The sequence below is a fragment of the Staurois parvus genome, unplaced genomic scaffold (assembly GCF_062004578.1).
Source record: "Staurois parvus isolate SC_StPar_1 unplaced genomic scaffold, SC_StPar_1.0 ptg000711l, whole genome shotgun sequence".
NCBI lineage: Eukaryota > Metazoa > Chordata > Amphibia > Anura > Ranidae > Staurois > Staurois parvus.
Genome location: NW_028318507.1, coordinates 702,864 through 714,417, shown reverse-complemented (window position 1 = coordinate 714,417; position 11,554 = coordinate 702,864).

Here is an 11,554-nt window from a genome sequence, read left to right as displayed (position 1 = left end):
GGGATATGATCTCCATGTATAATACATAAGGGGGATATGATCACCATGTATAATACATTAGGGGGATATGATCACCATGTATAATACATAAGGGGGGATATGATCTCCATGTATAATACATAAGGGGGGATATGATCTCCATGTATAATACATAAGGGGGATATGATCTCCATGTATAATACATAAGGGGGGATATGATCTCCATGGATAATACATAAGGGGGTATATGATCACCATGTATAATACATGTTGTGGGCCTTTTGAATTATGTCTCAAAAATATGACTTTATCAAGACATAATATTATATGACAAGCAGCTTAGCATAGCCGGATGTTAAGGGTTAATTTGGCTTGGTTGGAAAGTCGAATGACCATCTGGCTGGAGAGGTGTAGACGGTGGGTGAAGGGATTTTTTTTTCCTCCTAGAGACAATCTACTATTTTGAAGTTCTACAGGTGGTCAAACACCATTATTCAGACTTCAATAAGCAGGTAAACATATACAAGGTCTGGACATGACAATAGAGGAACCAAACTGATTGTCTGAGAGCTTACCCAAACCTTGTAGAGTGTGATAAACCAACAGACCTCTGAAACTATCACAATATACTATTGTCCACCAAGGGTGAAAGTATTAAGAGTTGTTTACCGTGACTCAAATACAAGAGCCAGGCAAACAGAGAGTTTTTCCCTACACATAGAAAATGTTGGTTCTAAAACAAAGAAGTTAAATTCAGGACATTTAAGTCTAAAAATTGACTGTATATAACTACAAAGATATACTACAAAAACATATTATAAATGAGATGTTATAAAGGATAGGTTTCACACACCACCAAATATTCAGCAATGGGAACTATATATCACTAACTTGAGTATTGAGATGATGGAAAGTAAGATGTATTATAAACTAGCATTAGTTACATGTCTTATCAGGAAACAAACAGGATGGTATTTCAAGAAGGAATAACTGAATATACACCTATATTCCATGGTCCCTATTTAGAATATTATAGGTATGATCACTTATATCTGGAAAAAGACGTATATTTGATCCCTGAAATTACCTTAAGATTCCACCCGAGGTATGAGTCATCTCAAATACTCAAATTGTTCTATGATACATGACCGCCACCTGGCGGGCAGGTGAGAAATAGCTTATGTACACACATTTCTCAACTAGCCAATCAAGAAGCCTGGTGGGAAGGTACCTTAGAACAATGGATTAGTTGGTATAAAAGCCCTTGTACCTTTAAGAAAGAGGAAACCTCATCAAGAAAAAACTCATCAAAAGAAAAGACCTCAGCAAAAGAAAACCTGACTGAAGAAAGACCTGATTCTGAATAACTACTCTTCCATACTTTCAAACTTCCTAAAACTTTACTAAATTTCTAAACCTCTATCCTTATAACTTCCTACATTCTCCATACTAAATATCTATCACTTGCCCTATAATATCATTTCTAAAGGCGTTCCACTGCCAGCTAAATCCACGGGAGAGTTGCCTAGTCTGAATGCCGGGTGCGGTGAGATTGTTTATTTGATTTTGTATTACCTATTTTCTCTGTTGTGTGGAATCATAGAATTACCTTAGTGTATCACAACAATATTGGGTAGTTAGATATATGTAGAGAGATCCTGTTTTACTGTTAAAAATTATTTGTTGCCATATTATAATTTTTTTTTTTTTCATATTTCATAATTTATTGAATATTAATAATCAGAGTATAATATATCAAGGGCCAGCTTCTTGCAATCCTATGGCCACGGCTTGTGAGAATATAACCTTTGAGATACTCGAAATTATTAATTATTAATAAATTTAATAAATAATCAGATCATTTAAAAATTGTGATATTGATGTAATTAGTTAGAAACCTTATTATTGTGTCTTACATTGGTAGGATATATTTTTGATTGTGTGTACCAATATTCATTTATCACCAGTCTTTTGCGTTTTGTGTTAATATATATATAATGTTTGTACATAAATAAATTTTTATATTTATCTATTATAAGGCAAATTTTGTGTGTATGGTACGAAATCATATTGGCTAAAAGAATTCAAGGTATAATAATAAGTGGTGATCAAATTATCAAGGTGTCCAAATTATTGGTTTACTAAATATTTGCCGTATTTTAACGGCTGGAGGCACTGTAATATTTCATCTAAGGGAAAGGGACACGCCCTTTATAAATAAAATATATCCTTACATAAACCACCACAGGATAAATTTGGAGGCACTGCTGAGATCCATAGAAATCGTACCATAATACAAAACGCACTGGTGATTGTATATTTGTACACTTTATCAAACATATATTTTGTATCAAAATGGCATCCAGTAATCACGGATCCACCTCTTCCACGCATAACGAGGAAAATATGGCGGCTCAAGGCATTGAGCAGGAAGCTCTGAAGCCAGCTCGGAAAGCTGCCGGTGCTTGGCAGAAGTATGTTGAATGTGAAGTAATAGATTACCTCCGCAAGAGATTAAGTTTGGGGGATAGCAATAATGAATTCGTGGATGAAGAGAAAAGGCAGGCTATGAGCACCTTTGAGGACCTGTTCAACCAAAAGGGCCAGGTTGTTGAGTTTTAATGGCATTTGCTAGAGTAGAAAGTGATAGAAGCCGTGACAGACTTCTCCTAGAAGCTTGGCCCATGTTATGGTTCATGACCGCTGGAGCTGCCCAGCGAACCATGACTTTAAGGGAAGAGTTGTCAGAGGCCCGCCTCTTGTTAGAAAGCAAAAATCAGGACATTGAGTCTTTGAAAGGGAAGCTTGGTCATGCCGGTATTCGTTTAGACGAATCCCAGAATTATTATGATAGATTGGTCAGAGACTTTCGAAGTGCTCAGGACCTGTATGAAAGAAACTTTCAGGAATTAAAACAACTTCAAGAGAAGTATCAGGACTTAAAAGATGAGGTGGAGTACTTCAGATCAGAAAGGTTATCTCCTGTCAAAATTAAAGTTCACCCAGGGGATAAGCATGACCAGTCAGAACTTACATTGATAAAATCTGAGCAGAAAACTCTGGAGGAGCAGATTATGAGGTTGACGGCCCAAATAAATTCTGGGGTCCAAAACCGGACCAACCCAGTCAAGCCGGAGGCTGATGAGCGGAGATACCCGCATCACAGCGAAGTATCTGATAGTGAGGCAGGGTCAGAATATAGGTCACCTCCTAAGCTTTTAAGATACACTCCAGAGCGCTCAGAAGAAAAGTATGAGGTTTCATATAGACAGGAAGGGAAATCCCAGGGGTCATTCAGGAGATATGACACCCCAAAGGTCATTAAGTTCCTGAAGGACACTGTTCCTATGTTTTCTAAGAAAGGGTCCCTTGAGATCACCGAACACATGAAAACATATGAACAGACGTTAGAGATTCTGGGCATTAGAGATGACCACACCAAAATAGAATTGCTGCCATGGGTGTTTGAAGAGAAATACCGGCAATTCTTTGAGACCTTGAGGGCCTATTCCAATCAGTCCTGGAGAGAGGTTAAACATAAGTGCCACATGGAATTTGGGCCTTATAAAACTGTAACCTCTGCCAAGGCTGCGGCCTACAATTTAAAGTGTGGTCCTCACCAAAGCCCTGCAGAATTTCTGGCTGTCCTCAGAAATGCCTATTTCCTGGCTGAAAAGGATCCCAATCCTAACCAGCCAGAATTCAAGACCCTATTCTATGAAGCATTACCTGCTTACATAAAATTGGGACTTGCAAAGGATTACAGAAAGGGATGCTCTCTTGATTGGTTGGTGAGAGAGAGTGACTATTTATTCTCGATCCAACAGTCCAGTGAGGGCGGGATAAAAAGAGAACCCAAAAATAGCCCCAAGATAGTAGCAACCACTACCGTTTCCCCTCCAAATCCAAATTTGCAGGCAGAGAAGAAATCATATGCGGAAGTAGTCCGTGGGGGTAAAACCAATGGTTCCCCTAGATTTGTGCCTCAAACCCAGCAAGTGAAGGAGGTCCATAACTTTGCACCCCAAAACCAGTGGGTGAGAAAGGATAGACAAAAGCCAGGAAACTACGGTAGTGGAAGTGAGAAGAATAAAAAGTATGGTAAGGGCCAGTATAGTGATGAGAATCAAAGGAGTCAATGGTATCCTCGGAGGTTCTATTATCCTCGCCAAAACCAACATGGGAATTTTTATGGGAACCCCAATTTCAACAGGAACCATAATTACAATAAGAATCCCAATTTTAATAAGAACTCCGATTTCCAAAGATTTCCTCCACGCCAAGAACACCCTCAAGCTCAAAGGGGGGATACAGTACCCCAGGCTCCCCTTAATGACAGGGAGACCCCAAAACCTCAGAGAGAACAATGGCGTCGGGACCAGAGCAGTAGTTCTGACTCTGAGTCTCATTACCAGTCCCGTCCAAAATACAAGCGTAAGTATAGGAAGAGGGAGAATCAACAGAATGACTCCTCTGAGCGTATTGGACAAATAGAGGCACAGGTCAGCAAAATGGCTGAACAAATGGACAGGCTTGTCACTCAATTTTCATCCAATCCTTTTTTAGGAGCAGCTCCTGTGACCAACCAAGGGTCACAGAATTAACAGGCAACCAAGCCTTAAACCAACAGGGGAGAACACTGAGTCAAATGACAGGAGATGTGTGCCCCGTCCCTGACACGCCTACTAATGGAGAAGCTAGTTCTCAGGCAAAGGGGGACCATTTGTTGGTTATTAATGATTCTCCTGCTTTTCAGTGTCCATCTATTGCCCCTAATATAGTCGCGGCATCGGAAGTCGTCGGGATTGACAAGCCAGACGGAGCGCCAACTTCTAGTTGTGCTTCTGTCTTGAGACAGTCCAAGAATCCCACCAGGGAGGATAAGGGTGATGTGTCCACCACATGCGGTGAGATAAGAGCTAGTCATAGGTTATTGAAGGGCCCACAGATCTTCAACCACACTAATTTCATGTGTGAGCTGACTGAATCTGATGGGAGATATTATGCCACAGTACAGGTGCAGGATGCCAGTGATCTTCCTATTGTCGGCCTAATAGACACTGGATCCCAAGCAACCATCATGTCACAGGAACATTTTGATAAAGTGGCGAATGTCATGCCCACCAAGCCGAGACTTAAAAGCTTTGACAGCTCATTAATTGGTGTAGGTGGAGACCCTTTACAAGTCATGGGTACCGCCTGGCTTAAACTGAAACTGGGTAATAAGGAACTGAGACACCCCATCATCATTGCCAGCATCTCCCAGCACCACATGATAATTGGGATGGACTTCCTAAAAAGGCTGAACACCATAGTTGACTGTGTGAACCAAGTACTGTGGTCACAGGTAAATACCCCAATTAAATATGGGAAACTTAAAACTCCCCATTCCCGACAACACTGCCACCTGGTGGAAGAAAGGCCTGGATCATTAGAAATCCATTTCAGGAACAGCCAACTTCCTGATGTAACGGTTATCAAACCTGATGACCATAACCCTATCAGAAGAGATGAGGAACACATTTTTAGGATTCCCCAAGATAAAATAAAAGATATTTCCCTCCAAGATGACATCCTTATGATATCTTTTCATCAGGAGGATAAACCAAGAAAAGGGGGAGATCATACCCAATTCTTGACAGGTATTGAAAGGGTTAACAGCGACTTGTTTATCCCCATCCGGATAAATGGTCTTAATAGGTCAAAATATGCCAAACTAGATTTGAGACAGGAACACAGCTTTGTAAGCCATGGGCTGATAAAACACCTGACCGAAATGGAAATGATCCGTTTCTCCACACCTCAGCGTCATTGGATTTCAGACTCCCTTGATGACTCTGATGATCACAATTCAATGGCTAGGTGTCTCTTAAACGTCACTGTAGGAAAAAAAACAGCCGCCCATGTGTTCCTAGTCTTGGATAATCCCCAAACTAAAATTTATTTTGGCAACGATGTGTTACATCGATTTGCAATGCAAGTCGACCTAATTAATGACTGTTTATGGAGTCGACTAAAGGGGGACCCCGAAAAATACCAAAATCTGGACTTAGCTTTAAAATCCCAGCAACAGATGCCTTATGCTGTTGAAGTCCAGGTAGCCCAAAAGATTACAATTCCTAAGGGCATAAATAATTTCATACTCCCCATCCAAGTTAAAAAGGGACATAGACTGAAGGGGTCAGATGCATTAGTATGCCTCTCCCATAAAATGCAGGGGGAGGGACTGAACATTACACACACGCCCCTAGTCAACACACATCAATCCCCGATGTACATTTACATACATAATCTGTCTAATCAGGCCATCATCTTAGCCAAAGAGACCCTTATTGGTCTAGCGGTGGAGACTGAATATTACACCTTTGGGGTCACTAACCAGGTGATTGGACTCATCCCCGATGAATATTTGTCGGAGGAACAATTAATTGAACAAACATTCCATTCATTACCAGAGGGTATTTTCACCATAGAGTCCATTTATCCATTCGATTCTAAAGATGGCACCTGTCGAATCGAAGAAACATCAATTGTCTTTGATCACCCAATCAAAGAACAAGAGTACCCCAAAGAACCTGGATGGCAGGAGAACACACACACACATCACATACCCAATGACCTCACCACAAAACTTGAGGAGGCATATGAGATAGGTCAGCCGGAAAGCTTTCCTGGATTCAAGGAGTTAGTGGAAGAGATGGTGGCCCTCGCCGACGCGTGTGCCAGTGATCTCGACCGACAATTGCTCCGAGAGCTTCTCCTTGAATTCCAAGAGATCTTTGCCAAGGATTCTTACGATTGTGGGACTACTGACCTACACATCGCTAGGATCCAAACAGATCCAGATGCCCCACCAGTATTCGTAAGACAGTATAGGTTACCATTAGCTTCCTATGAATCTCTAGCTGAGATTATCAGGAAGTTACATGAAAGGGGTATAATTAGGCCCATCCACAGCTCCTACAACCACCCGATCCTGGGTATCTTAAAACCCAATGGACAATGGCGTTTGTGCGCTGACCTCCGTCAGCTGAACAAACGTGTGTACATGTCAGGATGGCCGGTCCCATACATAGACCAGTGTCTAGCCCAGCTCCAATGATCCCAAGTTTTTACAGCCTTGGATTGTGCACAGGGGTATTGGACCATAAAGGTGAGTGAGGAAGACCAATACAAACTGGCTTTCAGTTTTGGAAATCGACAGTATTGTTGGGTACGAATGCCTTTCGGATTCATAAATTCCGGACATGAATTTGCTGTGTTCATGCACAAGGCCATGCCAGACGCCTTCGAAAGGGGGACGTTGGCATATGTGGACGATATCCTGATCAAAAGTACTGATATGGCCAAACACATTACAGAACTTCGGCATGTTTTGGGCCAATTGAAATCAGCAGGAGTTAAACTGTCCTTACAAAAAGCCCAGTGGTGTCGCACGAAGGTAAACTTCCTAGGCCATGAAGTTACTGCTGAAGGTTTGAACCCACAAAAGAAGAAAGTTGAGGCGGTTCTGAACTGTAAAGTCCCTACTAACCTTAAAGAATTGAGATCATTCCTAGGTATGGTAAACTACTCGCGTAAGTTTATTGATAATTACGCCGAGATAAGCAAGCCGTTGCTTCACCTACTGAAGAAAGATGTCGGATGGTCATGGGGTAAGAAACAGGAGGACGCCATGAAGGAGTTAAAGGAACGTCTCACACAAGCGCCGTGTCTAGGATATCCCGAAGGGGGTAAAAATTTCTATCTAGAGACAGGGTTTACACAGGTAAGTATGAGTTCCGTTCTTTACCAGAAACGTGATGATGTCAGTAAGGTGATTGCCTATGCCAGTAAAACTTTGTCCCCGGTTGAAGTAAAGTTCAGTGACTGTGAAAAAGCTCTATTGTCCACCGTGTGGGCATTACAGAATTTTCGCAGTTACATTCAGGGAGAGAGAATCATTGTTGAAACGGCACACCAGCCTTTACAGTATTTAAAGAGTGAACCTATCAAGGGAGGAAATGTGTCTAATAGCCGCATCACTGCTTGGACTTTGTCTTTGCAACGGTGGCCTCTTGAAATTCGGTACAAACAGAACAAGGAAAGTCCAGTAGCCCAGGGCCTAGCCGAGCTCCATGATTGTTCCGCAACTACGCCTGCTATGGAGGCCCCGGACACTGACTTTCTGGAAGAACAACTGTTCTCTCCCTACAAGGTTTATGATGAAGAATACTGTAAACAGCTGCCGTGTGTATATGTGGATGGTTGTGCTTTTCATCACAAGGATGGGGAACAGCTCCAACTAGTGGCAGGTATTGGAATCGTTTGGACCCAAGGTGTTACCCCAATTTCTGTGGGATACAAACTTGGACCAAAAAGCAGTCAGGTTGCTGAACTTACTGCAATTCTTAGAGCAGTTGAGATGGCTATAGAGTTCAACATTAAAGAGTGTGCCATCATAACCGATTCCAATTATGTCAGGAATAGTTTTGTGGAGTATTTCCCTAGGTGGAAGCGAAACAACATGAACAAGAGTAATCACAAACCCGTGAAACATGGTAAGCTCTTTTGTCACATCGATGAACTGGTAAGGTCCAATGATATCACCCTGCACTTCAAGAAGACCAAAGGCCACTCCAAGGTTCTAGGTGCCGAGAAAGAAGGGAACGATCTGGCCGATTCTCTAGCCAAGGAAGGGGCAATCACCGGTGAACTGTTAGACATTGATCAATTTTTAGGTACCGTACAGGTTGAAGCTGTCACCAGGCAACAGGCCAGAACAGCTGGTGATCCAAATGCATTACAGTGGAGTCACGATTCTCCTAGTGAGGATTTAATTACTGCCCAAAAAGAAGACCCAATAATTGGCTTGTTTTATAGTCATATGGAAGATCCCAACCAAAATCCCATAAATAAGGAAGTATGTAGTGGGAAGGAGGATTTACGTATCTTAATGAAATCCAAATCCCAATTCTCTTTATACCAGGGATTGTTGATACGAACCTCAAAGGGTGGCGTACAACAATGGGTCGTCCCACTTAAATTTAGAGGTTTGATGCTACAGCATGCCCATGATGCTCCCACTTCCGGTCATCGTGGAGAGAAGATCACGTATGAGATCCTGCGGGATTATGCCTACTGGCCTCATATGTTACGTGATGTGAAGGAGTACTGCCAAGGTTGCCTAATATGTCCCCAATTTCAACCTACCAAGCCAACTCACAGAGCACCTCTCCAGAAGAGGGGGATATGTATGCCTTGGTCAGACCTTCAGATGGATTTTATTGGGCCCGTAACAAAATCTTCACGAGGAAATCGGTATATGTTAACAGTTACATGTTTATTCACCAAGTATGTCGAATGTATACCAGCACCAAATAATAGCTCCGAGACATGTGCTGCATTGCTAATAAATCATGTATTTTCACGTTTTGGTCTACCACAGAGGATAGAGTCTGATAGAGGATCACACTTCACTAGCGAAGTGATGGCCAAATTGTGGAAAATTTTGGGGGTTAAAAGGAAATTGCATATCGCCTATCGGCCAGCCTCTAGTGGTGGTGTAGAACGATACAATCAGACCATCGTTAACGTCCTTAAGAAATTTGTTAAGGAAACAGGCAAAGATTGGGATGTCAAACTCCCGCTGGTCCTGATGGCGTTGAGGGCTACTCCGAATACAGTTACAAAAATGTCATCTTTTGAACTGATGACAGGTAGACGGATGGTACTGCCCCAGCACTTATTGTATCGCACTACAGATCAAAATTTGATCAATACTACCACCACACACCAGTACATAGAGGATTTACGTAAACATCTGCAATATGCTTTTGCCTTTGCCCAGCGAAATTTGGAAAGAGCTGCAACTAGTGCTAAGACATACTATGATCTCAAAACCTCCAAGAAGGAATATGAGATTGGTGACAAGGTCTATCTATACAACTTTGCAAGAGACCAGATCAAGGAACGGAAATTCCTTCCATCTTGGAAAGGTCCGTTCTCTATCATTGATAAAATCTCTCCGGTCGCATATAAATTGCAGGTTACCCGGTATGGTGAAATCAGTGATAGATGGGTGCACATCAACCAATTACGTGCTTGCCATCCAAAGTCTCAATTGCAGTTGTTGGAAGACTAACCCACCAGTTCCTATCTGGAGATATTGAGATCATTATTAAATTTCCTTTAAACATATAATTCATCTTGTTCCTTACAGGATCCAGTAATATAATTTTATGTATATCCAATACTTAAACTGTTCATTTTAATAATTTAGAAAGGAAGGCCCAGACAATGACCAGACCGGCGATCGGAGGTGTCAATGACCAGACCCTAGAAGGAAGCTATAATGTCCTGTGGGAAAGACCAGATGCCAGAGATCGATCCGGAGACGATAACCTGATGTCCCAGGCCACCAAGGGCCAGTCCAGAGGAAAAGACCCGCCTAGGAGACCGTCTAAGAGACCTGTCGTGCGGAGGACCCATGGACCCCAAGGTGGATGTGCCAGGCCAGGCCGGCCTCATCACAAGACCAGGATCGTCATCAGAAGTGTCCATCTAAAGACGCCGAGTCAAGTTGAGGACCAACCAGCATCACCGCTGCCATTTTATTATTAAAAAAAAAAAATTTTTTTTTGTATTTCATTCACTTCACCGGAGAAGACGAACGATCACTCTAGCCAAAAGCCCCACTCATGTTTTGCGACACAGACACCCCTATACACGTGCCTGTACCCCAAACAAAGGGGGATTTGTTGTGGGCCTTTTGAATTATGTCTCAAAAATATGACTTTATCAAGACATAATATTATATGACAAGCAGCTTAGCATAGCCGGATGTTAAGGGTTAATTTGGCTTGGTTGGAAAGTCGAATGACCATCTGGCTGGAGAGGTGTAGACGGTGGGTGAAGGGATTTTTTTTTCCTCCTAGAGACAATCTACTATTTTGAAGTTCTACAGGTGGTCAAACACCATTATTCAGACTTCAATAAGCAGGTAAACATATACAAGGTCTGGACATGACAATAGAGGAACCAAACTGATTGTCCGAGAGCTTACCCAAACCTTGTAGAGTGTGATAAACCAACAGACCTCTGAAACTATCACAATATACTATTGTCCACCAAGGGTGAAAGTATTAAGAGTTGTTTACCGTGACTCAAATACAAGAGCCAGGCAAACAGAGAGTTTTTCCCTACACATAGAAAATGTTGGTTCTAAAACAAAGAAGTTAAATTCAGGACATTTAAGTCTAAAAATTGACTGTATATAACTACAAAGATATACTACAAAAACATATTATAAATGAGATGTTATAAAGGATAGGTTTCACACACCACCAAATATTCAGCAATGGGAACTATATATCACTAACTTGAGTATTGAGATGATGGAAAGTAAGATGTATTATAAACTAGCATTAGTTACATGTCTTATCAGGAAACAAACAGGATGGTATTTCAAGAAGGAATAACTGAATATACACCTATATTCCATGGTCCCTATTTAGAATATTATAGGTATGATCACTTATATCTGGAAAAAGACGTATATTTGATCCCTGAAATTACCTTAAGATTCCACCCGAGG